Here is a 20382-nt window from a genome sequence, read left to right on the forward strand (position 1 = left end):
AAGCTATCAAGTTATCTATTTGTTAGTAATTTAACAAGTGGTGGCAAAAAAGAAGAAGAAAAATTCGAATAGTTAGGTGATCAAAAAAGAAAAAGTCAAACAATTGGGTGATCATTTTGTAACTTTTTATAATTGTATAACCAAAAAAATTTACTAATAGTTGAGTGACTACCAATGTGATTTACCCATTAGATAATTTCTTAAAGACCCTTTCATGTTTTAAGTAAAACTTTCAAAATTTTAAGCAGTTCTTTTATGTACTACGAATTACCTAATTTCTTAGAACTCTTTCATGTTTTAAATAATACTTTTAGGTTTTAAGTATTTCTCTCATATATTAAAAATTACTTAATTTTTTAGAATCTTTTCATGGTTTAATTGACTCTTTCAAGATTTAAGTAATCATTTCATATTTTATGAATTATATAATTTCTTAGAAATCCTTTCATGATTTAAGTAACTTTTTCATGCTTTTATCGGCATCATTCATGTGTTGTTCCATCGTGGTGCTTTTTGCCAACATATCATCCACAAATACTTCCATACATCTTCTGATTTGATTGGTGAATAACTTTTTCACCAAGCATTGGTAGGTGGCACCCGTATTCATCAATCCAAAGGACATCATTTTATAGTAGAACAACTCATCCTCAGTAATGAATGTTGTTTTTTCTTGATTGTTTGATTTATAACTGGTTGTATCAGGAGAAAGCGTCCATGAAGCTCATAAATTCATGCCCAATCGAGGAGTCCACCAACTGATCAATTGAAGGTAGTGGGAAACTATCTTTTGGGCATAATTTATTTATATTTGTGAACTCTACACACATTCGCTATTTGTTCCTAGGCTTGGGCACTATTACCACATTTGGCACTAATTTAGGTAGGTGACTTTATAGATGAACCTGGTGTTGGATATGGTGGCTTAAGTGTAGTATTTTTGTCTATGTACACTTGTCAATTTTTTGAACAAATTGGTTAATGAAATCATTCATAAATTACATTAATGCCTTTTTGTATATTGTTATTTGGTTTTTGCATACAAAGAAAAATAGAAGCAAATATTGGCACATTAGTTGTCTAATGTTAAACTAATCGTAAGCGGTATTACGTGGTTGAATCGTAATAAGGAATGACAACTTGTATTAGTAGACAAACCTAAATATGCCTTTGTCTAATCGGAAATGAGCAAATTAATTGAATGACTAATATGTCGTTTATCAAGTCCAATTGAGGAAATGATTTATTTTGGGTATCAGAGCGGATGACTCCTAGAAGATAAAGATATAGATGTGACTAGATGGAATGATAGTACATCAAATTAGACCTAAGAAGAATAGATCCTAAATTCATTTATAGATTTATTCACTTGTGACATTTAATGTATAACATACCTAAATCCTGAGTGGATTACAGACTATGTATGCGTGACTCGTATACTTTGATGTAAGTAAAAACTTAGATTTTAATAAATAAAAAATCAAAAGTTAGTCGTTGGGTATACGACTTCTGCAGTATGTAGTGTCATTCACAACAGTAGAATTCATTGCTTGAGATATAGGTAAATGATATCCTTTCATTGGCATTACATGATTGATGAAAAGTAAATGTGGCCACAAATCATTCGTCTTTGTGATGAATGACTTGATTACTATTTGATAGTAATTGAATTTTCATGAAGGAAGATGTAATGGTTACCATGAGATAAAATAGTATCATATTGGAAGAATGATTTTATCCTAGAAAGATTAAAGATATCCTATGAGGATGACACACTTATAGCAAGATCATTGGAGGAGAACTGATCGAGTTGCTTTCGTAATTATATGTCGTTGGGGAAAGCTCAGTCATGATTCTATAATGCAATGACTTCGTTACAAAGAGTTTAAAATTATAGGTGAAAAATTGGAACTTAATTATAAATCATTTGAGCCCTAATCTTATATGACCAATTGGTCCTTCCGCTAGCTCTTTAAAATAAAAAATGAATTGCATGTTGAATCAAATGAACATAAATTAATAGAAATGGTAAAAATGGAGAAATGATAAAATCATTTGGTAATGAATTTGGTTTTCTCCAAAATGAAAATGAAAATGACCTAAAAATGAATTTATACTTTTCAAATTAAATAAAGTTAAAAAATAAAATAAATCATTTGGTCATAATGAATCATTGAATTTAGAAATATTAAATATATTTTCTTGTAGATTCTTTTACGGTAAAGTTTTCATGATTTAAGCGAAATTAGAATTGGATTGAGAAAATTATTTAATTAAGAAATTAATTTGTTTAAATTAATTTTAAAATGTTTATTTTGGGAAATAGAAAAACAAATATCGGGTTGGATCGAATTATAAAGTATTCGGTTAAAAGTCTAGGAAGTACATGTAATTGGACCTAATATGGGAGAGGCCCAAAAGCCCATCATGTTTAGAGTAAGGGACAACAAACCCTAGTATAATTAACTAGGGTAGCCACCTCATATACTTCTTGTTAGACTAGGAGTTCATTTTTCTATTGGAAATAGACTTCTACAATTCAATAAGGAGTTCACTTCTTATCTTTATGAATAGATGGCACCGATAGAGCTAAAAATAGACTTTTGAGATATTGTTATTCTTCCCAAAAATAGTGAGAGTTTTATTCTCTAAATATCAATTCTATTTTCCGAAATAACAATTCTACCAGTTTCTATTGAGAGAGATTTTGCTTTCACACTGAAAGCTAATAAAACTATTTGTGGTTCTGTATTTGATTCGAATCATTCAAGCCTACACTCGAAGCATTTCATGGTACGAGAATAGTAGAGAAAGCCATTCGGTTGAAAGCTAGGAATCATAATGATCCGTCTAGTTGAAAATACAAGTGTGATTTCAGTAAATGGTTTATTGATATAAATATTATAATCTAGATCAGTTTTCAATTTTTTTATATTTTGTTATGCAAGAAAACCATTTTTGAATTGGATTTTTTCCAACACTTAGCAGTTACCAACTTACTTACTTCTTGTCTAGTTGTTGTACTTGTTTCTGGGGAAAACCGTTGCTTTTTTTTTTGTTTTACTAGTTGAGCTTAGAGATCCAACCCCAAAGAATGTTGAAAAATTAAGAGGTGTATACTAGGCATATCAATAGTAGACCAAGCAAAAACATCTTTATATTCAATTAGTAAAGAGCTTGACAACTTTTTTTATGTAGTAGGGAGGGTGTCAGCCATCTTTGTGACTTTCTCCAGATCATTTGTACTTAAACACAAAGATTTTGTGACCTCTGTACTTTCAGTTTTTAGAGGGTTGTCTTCTGACCTTACTTCCAAACCTTCCAAGTCTATGTCCTTTTTGTCAATCAAATTTACCCCAACCAATAAGTTTTGTTGAATATAATTGTAACATGTAAGAGGAGGAGGAGAAGGAGGAGGAAGAACTATCTATTTTTCTGCAAGCTTTAGGGAAATGATATAAGATTCTCGAGCCTTTCGTTAGTCACACTTCAGGTACACTCTTCTTGAAAGTGTTTGGAATTTTACCATCATATAGAAAGTAGCCACGACCATTTTAGCCATTTCCATTATTGGCCTACCAATGATTGCATTATATGTGGTTGGATGGTCTAACAATAAAAAGTCAACCATTTCTATGACTATATGCTCTTTATCTCCTAATACTATAGGGAGGGTGATGGATCCTTTAATCGTGATTGGTTTATTGGCAAAGCCATAAACTAGACTGACTTTCATTAATGTTGTGTCCTTGAGACCCATCTTGTGACAGCCTTAAAACGACCCTAGTCGAAATGTGGTTTCGGGACCACAAAACCAAGGCATAAAAATAATTTAATATTTATTTTATTGCCTGTAATGTGTGTTAACTCATGTGTGATATTTTTTATGCTTTGATTTAGAATTATAGATGTGAATTTCACTAGAAAGGACCTAGTAATAAACTTTGAAAGTATGAGGGAAATGTGTGATGACTAATTAAAGGATGCATGCAAAACAATGGACTTGCATGTCAAATTTCCCCCATAGCTAGTGGCCGCCATGACAAGGATTTATGGGCAAAAATCATGTCATGAAACATGTTTGGTAAATGGGTTATGATGGAGAGAATAAAATAAGGGTATGGAATAAACAATTAATGTTAGTAGATGAGAAACAAAAAAAAAAAAAGTGTCCATCTTCCTCCATAGCTTGGCGGATGTCCTAAAGGAAGAAAGAAAAATTTTGTTCATCTCTTTTCACTCTCTTGTTGGCCGAAAATACTAAGGTTAAGGAAGGAGTTTTGCTTCATACTTGGTTTGGAAGAGGATTAGGAAGAGGTTGGCTAAACTTGCATCAAGATTAAGGTATGTTTGAGGTTCATGCATGTTTTTAGTTGCTAGCTTAATGTTCTTGTTAGCCCATGGTTCAAATCCTTGTTATGTCATGGGAATGAAATTCGCCAAAGTGAATGTGGTGTTAATGCCATTGCATGTTAAATGACAAGCTTGAAAGTGATACATGTGATGGAGGATTGAAGATTCTTAGATTTTCTTTTAGCATTTTTTTTGAATGAGATACTAAGTTCTTTGTTTCACCATGACCAAATTGAAATGGTGTGGTGTTGTGGTATTCGCCATGATATATCCATAAGTATAATTCATGCATGTTGCATGGTAAGTAAGATTTAAGCTTTGGAAATGTGTATATATTTGGATATAAGCCATTTGAGAATTCGCCCTTGCACCTACATGAATATATGTTTGCACATGATGGATTGGTATGACATATATACTAATTCAAAGTGTATATTTGCTTGTGATGATGTGTTGATTATGAAGTAAATAAGAGATGTGCAATGAATTACGATATGTAATGTGTTAGTAGTAAAATGTATGCTGTTTTTTTGTGTGGTATTAAGTGTATATTCGCCACATGAGGGGTAATTAGTGTGCATGCATTCGGTTTGAGGCAAGCATATTGATGCCTATTCTTGGCTTAGAAAATTCGCTAAGAGGAATATTAACTAATGTGTTGAGTTCGATTTATGATTTCGTACATATGCAACTTTGATGCCTAATGTATATAAGGGCCAAGTACTTTGAACTTCACGTTGATGTTTGAATGTATTGAATTGCTTGTTGTGATGTAAAAATGTGCATGACCATTGTGTATTTGAGCTAAAGGATGGCCATATGACCATTTACACTCCTTGTCATATTCGGCCATAAGCTATCATGATGAGATTTTAATAAGTTAAATTTGTGTGAATTAGCTCAAGAGCAAAGGGAGCTAAATCCGATAAAGGGAAGGAAAAGTAGTTGAATAGTCGTCGAAATCGCCGACAACATCCTGTAAGTCTTCGAGTGATGACCCTACTTGAATTATATCAAAATTATGCTCCTTGTTTGTGTGGCCATTGAGCCGAAATAGTAAAGGTTGATAAATATTTTGTGTTAGAGCTTTAGTAACGAAAATGAACTATGGACGTGTCTTGAATATTGATATATGTGTAAGTGAACATTGAAAATATATCCGGCTAAGACCGAAGGCATTCGTGCGAGTTGATATATCCGGGCTAAGACCAAGGCATTCGTGCGAGTTGATATATCCGGCTAAGACCAAGGCATTCGTATGAAGTTGATATATCCGGCTAAGACCAAGGCCTTTGTGCAAGTCACCAAATCCGGGTTATGACCAAGGCAATCGTCTGAGTCGCTATATCCGGTTAAATCCGAAAGTATGTGATTCGAAGTGAGCAATCTTGCTGTGAAAATTTCAGCTTATACACTTGTGAAAATTCCAGCAATGAGGTATGTTTGTATGTACTTGTACTAATTGAATTCTTACAAGTAAGTATGCGCTAAGTTGATAAACGAGCTACCGGCCTTGGGCTAAGTTGTTCTTTTGTGTATGAACATAAGGGTCGGTGATGTGAAATAAGTATGAGTATGGGAATGTGAATTAGTAAAGTGGTTTAATTAGCCATGTGAATAAAATACCTTAGTCAAAGCTGATTTCATTGCTTGAGACTTACTAAGCATTAAAATGCTTACCCGCTGCTTTGGCTCTCTGTTTTATAGGTTTCGCTCGTTAGCTATCGGATTCGGGATCAAAGAAGTCAAGTCATCCACACTATCGAAGCCCCATTTTGGTACAAATTTTGGTTGAACTTTGAAATGGCATGTATAGGACCATCCTTTGTTGAAGGTCATGTACCTTCCGGTTTGTGTAAACTTGGGTAGCCATGCGAAAATGGCTTATATACGTTTTTAGCATAGAACTATAATCGTTTGTATGTTGACCCTTATGAGGTATGGAATTATTTTGAAACGATTAGCCATTGGAATGGTTAATCATGATCACGCTTTGTGCTATGTATGTAAAAAGGGCCAATTGAATCATGGAAAGTATGAAATAGGTAAAGCCTACTAAAGGCAGATGCTGACAGCAGCAGTGACGTGGATGTGAAAAATCACTAAAAATAGTAGGAATGGTATTAAATAGCAAATAAATTATGTAAGTGTACCTTGATGAATCTACTTTCATATGGAAGAAACGAAATGGTCATATGAGTTATAAGTTAACAGATTTTAAAGTTCTTGTGAAATAGGGCCAGAACGGTTTCTGGATCCCTGTTCCAACTTTGGAAAATCATTGTAAATTAACCAGAGATAATTAGGAGTCATTCCATATATGTGTAGATTCCTCTCTGAGTCTAGTTTCTATAGAAACAAACGGCATTAGTATTGAAGCCCTGTACAGGAGATATCCAATTCGTAACGCACAAAGGTCAGTGTAGTCGATCCCTACAACAGGCGAGACTTTAACTAATAAACTGTACTAATTGGCTCGACCAAAATTCTAGAAAAAATATGTAGATGGACATATGAGTCTAGTTTCAGGAAAAATTTACGGAACTGATTTTCGAGTTGTAAAACTCAAGTTATGAATTTTGGAGCGACTAGTACTCAGATTGGCAGCTTGTCTGAAAATTGTCAATAAGTGGGTTGAAGTTCATTAACACCTCGCGTTCGACTCGTGACGGTCTCGGGTTCGGGTGTTACAATTTTATTGGTATCAGAGCTACGGTTTAGTCGATTCTAGGACTACCGTAATGCGTTTGGGTCTAGCTATACATGCCATTTTATGTGATTATATGATAGTGTGGTGATTTCGACGTTTGAACTTGTGTTTATTTATAGTAATGGATCCCGATCCCAACCGAAGCGATAGCTGATGATGTGGAGAGTGTGGCGCTGCTCCGCACAAGGGACAGCGCCGCGGACTCTCAACCTGTTGCTAGTAATCCGAATGACGAGGCTAGACAAGCCTTTTATAGCGTGATGAATGATTGGTTCAACCAATACATTCGAACTAATACTACTGTTCCACAACCTCCATTCCCAACAAACACAGACCCCGCACCTACAATGCCTCCGTAATTGACCAAATAAGGTCGAATAAGCCCCAGTTGATAGAATCCGAAAACATGGGGCTACTGAATTTAAAGCTACGGATAGTGATGATGCCGAGCAAGTCGAATTTTGGTTGGACAACACGATCCGCACTCGATGAGCTATCTTGTACACCGATGAATGCCTAAAGTGTACCATCTCCTTGCTACGTGATTACGCCTACTATTGGTGGAGTACTCGACTTTGTTGTGCCCATGAACAAGTAACTTGGGAGTTCTTCCAAACCGAGTTTCGGAAAAAGTATATCATCGAGATTTATGGACCAAAACGAAAGGAATTTCTCGAACTTAAACAAGGTTCCATGTCGGTTACCGACTATGAACGAAAATTCGTGAGGCTTAGCCAGACGCTGAGAATGCATTTCTTGTAAGTGTGATGTGTAAACGCTCAAGATGGATGAATGATGAGATAAAGTTGTATGTTGGCATTTTGGAAATCCGAGAGTTTGTGACTCTCGTCGAGCGAGCGATGCAAAGCCGAGGAGTTTAGTATGGAGAAAAGGAAAGCGAAGCGGGAGCAAGGGAGTTTCAGAAGAGGTATTCGGGAAGCCCTTCCAACAATCATCAAAGAAACTTAGAGATGGCTTAGGCCGATCTAGAGACACTTCGGGCTTTTCTAGACGAGATCGCGATCGACCCCTGTGACCACACGAATCACTTCGATCGCCATGAGTGGGAATGATCGACGAGAGAGGACGAGTGCCAGATTGTGGCAAATGGCATTTTGGAAGTCAGATTCCGTGACCGCTCTGTTACAAGTGTGGATCAGTTGACCACTTCATTAAAGATTGCCCGAGGTTGTGCGAGCAGAATGTAGATCGGAGTGGGAAACCGGTACTACCACCGCTCGAGGTAGACCATCCGGAAATACGGCAAGGCTAGTGGTGGTCGAGAGGATCTAGAGATCTGCGACCAGATCCGAGGCTCGCGCCCAGCTAGGACTTATGCTATACGCGCACGCGAGGATGCCTCCTCGCCGGATGTTATTACGGTACTTTCACTCTCTTTGATACTAATGTGATTGCTTTGATTGACCTCGGTTCTACTCATTCTTATATATGCGAAACCTTAGCATCCAAGAAGACTTTGCCTATTGAGTCTCATCGAGTTCGTAATTCGGTGTCAAATCCTTTGGGTCGTTATGTGCTGGTCGACAAAGTGTGTAAGAAGTGCCCCTAGTAATTCGAGGTACTGTTTTTCCGCGGACTTGATGCTTTTGCCGTTCGATGAATTTGATGTTATTCTTGGGTTGGATTGGTTGACCGTGCATGATGCGGTTGTGAATTGCAAAAGCAAGACTATTGATTTGAGATGCTAAACAACGAGATGATCCGAGTTGAGTCTACGAACTTGAAGGGTTGCCGGTGTAATATCATCAATGTTGGCCCGTAAATATGTAAGAAAAGGGTGTGAAGCATACCTTGCGTATGTACTTGATGATAAGGAGTTAGGAATAGAACCCAAATCTGCGGTGGTTTGTGAATACCGGACGTTTTTCCCAAGAATTGCGGGTTTGCCACTGTTCGGAGATAGAGTTTGGCATTGAGCTTGTACCAGGACCACACCGATTTCGATAGCTCCATATCGTATGGCACCAACGGAATTAAAGGAGTTGAAAGCTCGGTTGCAAGAGTTGATGGATAGAGGTTTTGCTCGCCTGAGAGTTTTTCACCTTGGGGTGCACCGGTGTTGTTTGTGAAAAGAAGGACGGAACCATGAGGTTGTGCATCGACTATCGTCGACTTAATAAAGTGACAATAAAGAACAAGTATCCGTTACCACGTATCGATGATTTGTTCGATCAACTGAAGGAGCCTCGGTGTTCTCAAAAATAGATTTGAGATCGGGCTATTATCGCCATGAATCCGAGATCGGACATACCCAAAACCGCCTTTAAGCGAGATATGGTCACTACGAGTTCTTAGTGATGCCGTTTGGGCTCACTAATGCCCTGCGGTATTTATGGATTTGATGAATCGGATCTTGGATCATATTTGGATCGGTTCGTAGTTGTGTTCATCGACGACATCTTGGTCTATTCAAGAGATGAGACCGAACATGCGAGCACCGAGATTAGTGTTGCAAATTTTACGGGATAAGCGGTTATATGCTAAGTTTAGCAAGTGTGAGTTCGGTTAAGAGAGGTTAGCTTCTTGGGTCACGTGGTATCTCGATCGGGTATTCGAGTCGACCCAAGCAAAATTTCAGCCATACTTAATCGGAAACCTCCAAGAAATGTTCTTGAGGTTCGGAGCTTTTGGGACTTGCGGTTACTACCGACGGTTTGTAAAAGGATTCTCGATGATAGCCACACCCATGACGTAAACCGCTTGTAAAGATGTCAAGTTTGAATGGACGGAAAAGTGTCGAAAAGTTTTGACCAATTGAAAACTCATTTGACGGAAGCTCCAAGATTACTAATACAGCCGAATCGGCAAAGAGTTTGTCATCTATAGTGACGCCTCCCTACTTGGGTTAGGTTGCGATTGATGCAAGAAGGTCGAGTTGTGGCCTATGCGCCGAGACAATTAAAGCCACATGAGAAAAATTATCCGACCCATGATCTCGAATTGGTCGCCATCGATTCGCCTTAAAGATATGGCGACATTACTTATTTGGTGAAAAGTGCCATGTGTATTCGGATCACAAAAGTCTCAAATATTTGATGACTCAAAGAGACTTAAATCTGCGACAAAGACGTTGGCTCGAATGTTAAAGGATTATGAGCTGGTCATTGACTATCACCCGGAAAGGCTAATGTGGTTGCGGATGCCTTAAGCCGGAAATCACCGCTTGCTTTACGAGCGATGAATGTGCACTTGTCTATCCTACCCGACAATGTGTTAGTAGCGAATTAAAGGCCAAACCATTGTTGACTCATCAAATTCGTGAAGCTCGTAAAGTTGATGAGGAGTTGCGTGCAAAACGGGTGAGTGTGTTCGAACAAGGAATCGGAGTTTCAAATTGATGATGACGATTGTTTGAGGTTCGAAGTCGTTTGTGTGTTCCAAAGAATTGAACTTATTTCGATAATTCGAACGAAGCTCATTGTAGCCGAATGGCAATCCACCCGGAGTACGAAGATGTACAATGAGTTGAAACGTCGGTTTTGGTGGCATGGTATGAAACGAGACATCTCGACTTTGTTGCAAGATGTTTAATATGTCAACAAGTGAAAGCGGAGCATCAAGTGCCTTCGAGGTTACTTCACCGATCACGATACCCGAGTGGAAATGGGATCGAGTCACAATGGACTTTGTGTCCGGACCGCCGTTGTCGCAAGTAAGAAGGATGCAATTTGGGTTATTATTGATAGACTAACTAAGTCGGCTCACTTTATCCTCGTGCGTATGGATTTTCATTGGATAAACTAGCTGAATTGTACGTTTCTCGATTGTGAGATTACACGGGTACCGATTTACATTGTGTGGATAGAGATCCGAGGTTCACCTCGCGATTTTGGAAGAAATTACAAGAAGCATTGGGCACCAAGTTGCATTTCAAGACCGCCTTTCACCCCAAACCGATGGTCAATCCGAGCGTATAATTCGGATACTTGAGGATATGTTGAGATGTTGCATCCTCGAGTTCGGTGGTTCGTGGGGAACGGTACCTACCTTTGATTGAATTAAACACAACAATAGTTTTCAATCAAGTATTAAGATGGCGCCTTACGAGGCTTTGTACGGGCGTAAATGCCGTACACCATTGTTTTGGACCGAGCTCGGTGAGAACAAAATTTTGGAGTGGATTTGATTAAAGATGCTGAACAGAAAGTAAAAGTAATCCGTGAAAATCAAGATAGCCTCCGATCGTCGTAAATCGTATGCGGATTTGAAACGAAAGGACATTGAGTATCGTGGGAGATAAAGTATTTCTTAAAGTTTCGCGTGGAAAAAGATACTCAGATTCTACCGTAAGGGCAAGTTGAGCCGAGATTCATTGGGCGCGTCTGAAATCTCCGAACGAGTTGGCCCGATTATGTATCGTTTGATCTTGCCCTCGAACTTGAAAAGATTCACAACGTCTTCCATGTTTCAATGCTTCGACGCTATAGATCGATCCGTCGCACGTAATTAGTCCATCGAGGTTGAAATTCAAGCCGATATGAGTTATGAAGAAGAACCGATTCAGTATCCTAGCTCGTGAAATGAAAGAGTTGCGAAACAAAAGGGTTCCGCTAGTGAAAGTGTTATGGCTCAAACACGGGATAGAAGAAGCTACTTGGGAACCCGAGAACTCTATGAAAGAGCAATATCCAAACCTATTTACGGTAAGATTTTCGGGACGAAAATTTCTAAAGTGGGGAGAGTTGTGACCTTAAAACGACCCTAGTCGAAATGTGGTTTCGGGACCACAAAACCAAGGCATAAAAATAATTTAATATTTATTTTATTGCCTGTAATGTGTGTTAACTCATGTGTGATATTTTTATGCTTTGATTTAGAATTATAGATGTGAATTTCACTAGAAAGGACCTAGTAATAAACTTTGAAAGTATGAGGGAAATGTGTGATGACTAATTAAAGGATGCATGCAAAACAATGGACTTGCATGTCAAATTTCCCCATAGCTAGTGGCCGGCCATGACAAGGATTTATGGGCAAAAATCATGTCATGAAACATGTTTGGTAAATGGGTTATGATGGAGAGAATAAAATAAGGGTATGGAATAAACAATTAATGTTAGTAGATGAGAAACAAAAAAAAAAAAAGTGTCCATCTTCCTCCATAGCTTGGCCGAATGTCCTAAAGGAAGAAAGAAAAATTTTGTTCATCTCTTTTCACTCTCTTGTTGGCGAAAATACTAAGGTTAAGGAAGGAGTTTTGCTTCATACTTGGTTTGGAAGAGGATTAGGAAGAGGTTGGCTAAACTTGCATCAAGATTAAGGTATGTTTGAGGTTCATGCATGCTAGCTTAATGTTCTTGTTAGCCCATGGTTCAAATCCTTGTTATGTCATGGGAATGAAATTCGGCCAAAGTGAATGTGGTGTTAATGCCATTGCATGTTAAATGACAAGCTTGAAAGTGATACATGTGATGGAGGATTGAAGATTCTTAGATTTTCTTTTAGCATTTTTTTTTTGAATGAGATACTAAGTTCTTTGTTTCACCATGACCAAATTGAAATGGTGTGGTGTTGTGGTATTCGCCATGATATATCCATAAGTATAATTCATGCATGTTGCATGGTAAGTAAGATTTAAGCTTTGGAAATGTGTATATATTTGGATATAAGCCATTTGAGAATTGCCCTTGCACCTACATGAATATATGTTTGCACATGATGGATTGGTATGACATATATACTAATTCAAAGTGTATATTTGCTTGTGATGATGTGTTGATTATGAAGTAAATAAGAGATGTGCAATGAATTACGATATGTAATGTGTTAGTAGTAAAATGTATGCTGTTTTTTTGTGTGGTATTAAGTGTATATTCGCCACATGAGGGGTAATTAGTGTGCATGCATTCGGTTTGAGGCAAGCATATTGATGCCTATTCTTGGCTTAGAAAATTGGCTAAGAGGAATATTAACTAATGTGTTGAGTTCGATTTATGATTTCGTACATATGCAACTTTGATGCCTAATGTATATAAGGGCCAAGTACTTTGAACTTCACGTTGATGTTTGAATGTATTGAATTGCTTGTTGTGATGTAAAATGTGCATGACCATTGTGTATTTGAGCTAAAGGATGGCCATATGACCATTTACACTCCTTGTCATATTCGCCATAAGCTATCATGATGAGATTTTAATAAGTTAAATTTGTGTGAATTAGCTCAAGAGCAAAGGGAGCTAAATCCGATAAAGGGAAGGAAAAAGTAGTTGAATAGCCGTCGAAATCGCTCGACAACATCCAAGGTAAGTCTTGAGTGATGACCCTACTTGAATTATATCAAAATTATGCTCCTTGTTTGTGTGGCCATTGAGCGAAATAGTAAAGGTTGATAAATATTTTGTGTTAGAGCTTTAGTAACGAAAATGAACTATGGACGTGTCTTGAATATTGATATATGTGTAAGTGAACATTGAAAATATATCCGGCTAAGACCGAAGGCATTCGTGCGAGTTGATATATCCGGGCTAAGACCGAAGGCATTCGTGCGAGTTGATATATCCGGCTAAGACCAAGGCATTCGTATGCGAGTTGATATATCCGGCTAAGACCAAGGCCTTTGTGCAAGTCACCAAATCCGGTTATGACCAAGGCAATCGTATGAGTCGCTATATCCGGTTAAATCCCGAAAGTATGTGATTCGGAAGTGAGCAATCTTGCTGTGAAAATTTCAGCTTATACACTTGTGAAAATTCCAGCAATGAGGTATGTTTGTATGTACTTGTACTAATTGAATTCTTACAAGTAAGTATGCGCTAAGTTGATAAACGAGCTACCGGCCTTGGGCTAAGTTGTTCTTTTGTGTATGAACATAAGGGTCGGTGATGTGAAATAAGTATGAGTATGGGAATGTGAATTAGTAAAGTGGTTTAATTAGCCATGTGAATAAAATACCTTAGTCAAAGCTGATTTCATTGCTTGAGACTTACTAAGCATTAAAATGCTTACCCGTTGCTTTGGCTCTCTGTTTTATAGGTTTCGCTCGTTAGCTATCGGATTCGGGATCAAAGAAGTCAAGTCATCCACACTATCGAAGCCCCATTTTGGTACAAATTTTGGTTGAACTTTGAAATGGCATGTATAGGACCATCCTTTGTTGAAGGTCATGTACCTTCGGTTTGTGTAAACTTGGGTAGCCATGCGAAAATGGCTTATATACGTTTTAGCATAGAACTATAATCGTTTGTATGTTGACCCTTATGAGGTATGGAATTATTTTGAAACGATTAGCCATTGGAATGGTTAATCATGATCACGCTTTGTGCTATGTATGTAAAAAGGGCCAATTGAATCATGGAAAGTATGAAATAGGTAAAGCCTACTAAAGGCAGATGCTGACAGCAGCAGTGACGTGGATGTGAAAAATCACTAAAAATAGTAGGAATGGTATTAAATAGCAAATAAATTATGTAAGTGTACCTTGATGAATCTACTTTCATATGGAAGAAACGAAATGGTCATATGAGTTATAAGTTAACAGATTTTAAAGTTCTTGTGAAATAGGGCCAGAACGGTTTCTGGATCCCCTGTTCCAACTTTGGAAAATCATTGTAAATTAACCAGAGATAATTAGGAGTCATTCCATATATGTGTAGATTCCTCTCTGAGTCTAGTTTCTATAGAAACAAACGGCATTAGTATTGAAGCCCTGTACAGGGAGATATCCAATTCGTAACGCACAAAGGTCAGTGTAGTCGATCCCTACAACAGGCGAGACTTTAACTAATAAACTGTACTAATTGGCTCGACCAAAAATTCTAGAAAAAAATATGTAGATGGACATATGAGTCTAGTTTCAGGAAAAATTTACGGAACTGATTTTCGAGTTGTAAAACTCAAGTTATGAATTTTGGAACAACTAGTACTCAGATTGGCAGCTTGTCTGAAAATTGTCAATAAGTGGGTTGAAGTCTGTTAACACCTCGCGTTCGACTCCGGCGACGGTCTCGGGTTCGGGGTGTTACACATCTTGTGAAATGCCTTAACGATTAATATGTCCATGGAATTTCCTGTATCTATCATGAATCCGTTAATCTAGAAGGATGAAATGGTGGCTAAGACAATAAGAGGATCATCTCTTTCCATGTGTAACACCCTACACCAGGTTCTGTCACCGGACCTGAGCTATTTGATGCTACGACGGTTAACAACAAGTATCACCTATGATTTTAGCTTAAACATTCAATCAAACAATAAATATTTCAATAATCTAAGTATAATATGATTTACTACCAAAAAAAAAATCTAAAACGAGCTTACAAAAGCTCTCAAATCAACCTAAAATCAAATAAGGGCTTAATTGCAAACTAAACAAAAGGTAAGGAAATTTCAACAATTAAGGGTCACACGACCATGTGTTTAGGCCATGTGACAAGCTTTGCCGTGTGTAAGCAAGTCACACAATCGTGTCACCAAGCCGTACCCCTAATTGAATCCATGTGGAAGGGTGCTAGGCAACTGTGTCGCCGGAACGTGTAACCAACTGAAATAGTGTGGACCTATCTGCAAAATTTCAACTTATAGTCACACGACTGTATTCTTAGACCATGTAATAGACTGAGACTGTACAAACTAGAGTCACATGACTGTGTAACTCACTTAGGCCATGTACACCAATCACCTCCCAAATCATAAAGACCACACAGTTGTGCCATACACGGCCGTGTGTTAAACTGTGTATACCAAAAGAACCTTTCAAAGCAAGTTATAAAACCCTATGCTCACATATGCCACAAGCATGCATTAACCATTCTTTAAACCTATTTAGATGCACCAAAAATACAACTTATAACGTCCATCCTAAGTGCCTAACTAATATGCCACAATTGGCACAACAATCCAACAATTTACAATCAAACCATTCGTTATCATGCATACCATATTTTCATGTATAATCTTCTACCAGATGATCATCATTTCAAATGCCAAAGTCTCATCAAGCAAAGTTCACCAAAATAGTTCTAAGCATAAGTACCAACTCATGCCATAACATGACAACACAACTTAAATATTAACATTACATATCATTCACATCAAATTGGCACAAAAGCATAATTCTTAACTTCACATCATATAACTAATTACACCTATTATATGCCATTTATAACTGGGACAAAATGTTTAAAAGTCTACCAAAAAGACTGTAGATAGTGTGAGCTCCAAAAATGATCCAATTGACTGCACGATTTTTGAAAATCTACAAGAAATAAAAACGAAACAAAGGTAAGGTTACTTAAAGCTTAGTAAGTTCGTATGAAATTAAACACAATGTACCTAACAGTTCATAATTTAACTAATGAAAATAACATATATACATATTATTCCATTTTCACCTTACACCTTTCATGACATAACCAAATTGGTTATTACATCATTCCATACATATAAATAACATAATATGCATAACAACCATATTCAGTTCATAGCTAACATTTCCATTCAAATACATCTTTTTATCTCAATTCAATTTCATACTTAGTGTTGCCCGAGGAACTATAGTAAATTAACTTCGAATACTCGGGATAACTTTGCTCACACAAGCCGTAAATAGGGACATAAACTATTACTCGATGCTACTCCCATGAGCTGTGGAGAATTCAAAAAAAATGTTAGATCTTAGCCACTAGTACATAGTACCTGATAAAATATAAACACTGGTAAATAGTGCTTGATACAACATGAACACCGATACAAAGTACCTGATAATATAGTTACCGATACATAGTATTTGATATAACGAAATCACCGGTACGAAGTACCTGATACATTAAATCCTAATGACATGTCATTTGTATCCTGATCATTCAATTAAAATTCAAATACATATATACATAATACAAACATGAATAAGTATTAATCAAAACAAACCTAATACGAACTTACCTACACGAATCAGCAACAAATATGACACCAAAGATTATTCAACAATTTTTTATTTTTTACGTTTATCGATCGATTGGTCCATTTCTTGATCTATATAATAATTTAACTCAATTAACAATTCTAAATACATTATAATGTCTAAACATATGCATATGACCTGTAACACCCCCTGCCCGTATCCATTGCCGGAATAGGGTACGAGGCATTACCGGAGTTTACTGAACATTTTCAGATAATTTTGAGTCATTTATTATTCATATTTTGAAAATAATCATAACGTCTGTAACACCCCAAACCCAGCCCAGAAGTTATGGCCGAATCCGGCATGCCACATCAAAAACGTTAAAAAAAATTTCCATTCTAAGTCCAGAAAATCGTACTTGATGTTCAAAAGATTAATTCATTAAGGGTTAAAGTGAATGGAAGTCGTGCACCGGTAGGAAACCGGAAAGAGGTGGTGAGTCCATCGGATGCTAAGTACCAAGCTCCTTCGGATCCAATCCTAGACATGCATACCGCCATTGCCACACCTTAACGTCATGGATATTTCTAGAAAACCGGTTCAATTAAGTCATTTTTAGGAAAAGTGATTAATTTTGGAAAATACTTTCATTCGGAAGCTTTGCTTGTTGTCGTGTTATTTTGAAATCAACTGTTGTTTTTGAAAACGCGCCTAAAGCTATCCAATTTCAACAGTTAAAATAAGTATTACCTATCTTAGTAATACATATTAAAACCACCAAAAATAAATAAGCGGCCTTATTACATTTAAAAGCCCAAAACCACAAAGCGTAATTAAAAGGATGTCCAGTTCACGGAAGAAAATCAAACTTTCGAGCGGGTGGCCACTCCAATTCCTTCATGACTCCAAGCCCACTATGGTTGGGGATTACTGCGTGGATGAAAATAAAAGGGTGAGTTTGAGGAAACTCATTGTGTAAGGAAAACCCATTCAAAGCCCAAGCCAGCTCAAGCCTATTGGGCTAAGCCTATTCAGTAACAGTGGTCTTGGACGAGCCCTTTTCAGATTACAATAAAGCGGGCCTTAGCCCTTATTCAGATAATGATATGGCCCATAGGCCCATTTCAAAATACATGCAACATCAATAACATATGCAAGCCCATTTGGGAGACTACTCAACCCACCAACCACTACACTCCACCCGTACCAGCCATACACTCCATGTGGGAATAGCTCAACCCACCCATTTAACACTCCACATTCTTGACCTTGTCGCTCGATTAACGATAAATTGAGGCAAAGCCTCCGATCGTGGACAAGCCACTTTCAAGTACTTCCTCCGTCAATATCCCGGTCCATGCATCAGATAAGAACAACATGGCATGCGATAAATAACAACGATCAAACATGCATTTAGGTCAATTTAACCCTAGGGGTATTTGGTAATTTATCTACTAGGGGTAAAGCGTAAATTTTCACTTTTAAAGGTATTTCAGTAATTTATCTATTTTAGGGTTTTTCATGCATATTCCTACTTTTCACGTACTAATAGAATCACGTACCAAGGGTTCTTACCGAATTGGGCAGATTGGCCCATCATTCTAATTTTGGCCCATTAAGCCCAAAAATATCGAGAACACGAAATCATGCACTTTGCGGTCCAAACATTGCAGCTTACCAAAACATTAATCGATTTACCTCACGAGCATTCACACACTCGCAAATCTACAAAATACCGGTTTTAGGCATTTGACTTTTCGACTTTTGCCGATCTAGACTAAGAAAGAGGTGTTAGTTACACACACATTTGCGACGATATCTTGTGAGATCCACACACGAACCGCCTACAATTGGATTACTGACACGTTAATCTAACTATTCAAATACAAACTACGTATTAACCCCTTACAATATTCGGCCAACCACACCTACAGATTATAGTAAGCTTATAAGAAATCAATAAGCAACTCATTAACAAATTTTTGTCAATGTTTACCACATAATCATCATTTCACTGCAAGCTGTCTTCCTGAGCAACAGTCACTAAATCATTTATAACTGGAGCTACAAAACTCCAAATCAAGTACCGTTAATTTTCCCTGAAAATAGACTCATATATCTTATATCCATAAAATTTTCAGAATTTTTGGTTTGGCCAATCAATACCAGATTTTTCTCAAAGTTTCGCATGTTTCACTGTTTGACTAATCTGACCACTCTTCATTACGAATCAAATTTCTCATTGTACAGAATTCAAAATATGTTCTCGTTTATTTCATTAGAAACTAGACTCAATAAGATTTAATTACATAATTTATTCAGCTTCTAATTCATCTCCCACAATTTATGGTGATTTTCCAAAGTCATGTTACTGCTACTGTCCCAAGCAGATTTATTACCAAATCACTCTTTCATACACCTATCTTGCATGCATGTTATTTAAACATGTATATCACCAATCAATCATCACATATCTATGATTTTTACTTAAGCATAATCTCCATTTCATCATTTCAAAGCACAACATGTTAGCCGATTTTTCCCTTTAGCATCTAAGGCACATGCATGCTCATTTGTTTGGCTCAACTTCACATATCTTCCATTTTTCATCAAAAGAACATGAAACAACAACCATTTCCTTCATTTTAATTCATGACCAAATGCTCACAACACAACTAAAAATCAAATTATACTTCAAGAGTTAAGATAGAATCAAGAAGAACTCATGAACCTCAAAATAGAAACAAGGTACCAAGAACTTACCTTCAATTTTCCTCCTCCTAATGACTGAATACTCAAGAGCTTTCTCCTCTCCTTTCTCTTCTCTAACTTTCAGCTATGATCAACAAAGATGGACAAAACTTTGTTCTTTTCACCCCTTTTTCTTTTAATAAAACTTCATATTTCATCCATTTAATTATTTAATACAAAAGACATGAAATTCTTATCATGAAACATTTACCTAACCCATTATCATGAAACATTTACCTAACCCATTATCATGGAACATTTACCTAACCTATTATCATGGAACATTTACCTAACCTATTATCAATTTGTATCAATTTGTACCATAAATTATGGATATCAAGTGTACATTTTGTCTACAATAACATGATGGCTAGCCACTTCATGTAAAATGGGAGGTTTGTCATGCAAATCCTCCTATTTTGCACTCCTATTTATTTGGCCACGTCAATTTAGCCTATAGCATTTTCAAACATTTTCACATAGGTCCTATTTCATAATTTCACTCACAAATGACAAAATCAAAGCATGAAATTTTGCCAACATTCACAGAATTCCCGAAAATTGGGGCGTTACAACGTCTCTCTATTGGGCCCTCGAAGCCCCAAACATACACTAGAAACCAACTGGAATTAAATCGGGATTAAAAAAAAATTCGCAAAATCTTAAATTTTATTTTCATCTAAGTACTTACCATTTCAATGCTCCT

General features: G+C 36.9%; 1 long non-coding RNA gene across 1 annotated transcript; it reads right to left on the minus strand.

The window, feature by feature from the left end:
* Positions 1 to 16368: 16368 nt before the first annotated feature.
* Positions 16369 to 16852, minus strand: LOC128293998 (uncharacterized). The gene is made up of 2 exons (XR_008284165.1): positions 16780 to 16852; positions 16369 to 16666 (listed from the first exon to the last, which is right to left on the minus strand). It is a non-coding gene; the product is annotated as an uncharacterized LOC128293998 (long non-coding RNA).
* Positions 16853 to 20382: the final 3530 nt, after the last annotated feature.

The sequence above is a fragment of the Gossypium arboreum genome, chromosome 6, assembly GCF_025698485.1.
Source record: "Gossypium arboreum isolate Shixiya-1 chromosome 6, ASM2569848v2, whole genome shotgun sequence".
Classification (NCBI taxonomy): domain Eukaryota; kingdom Viridiplantae; phylum Streptophyta; class Magnoliopsida; order Malvales; family Malvaceae; genus Gossypium; species Gossypium arboreum.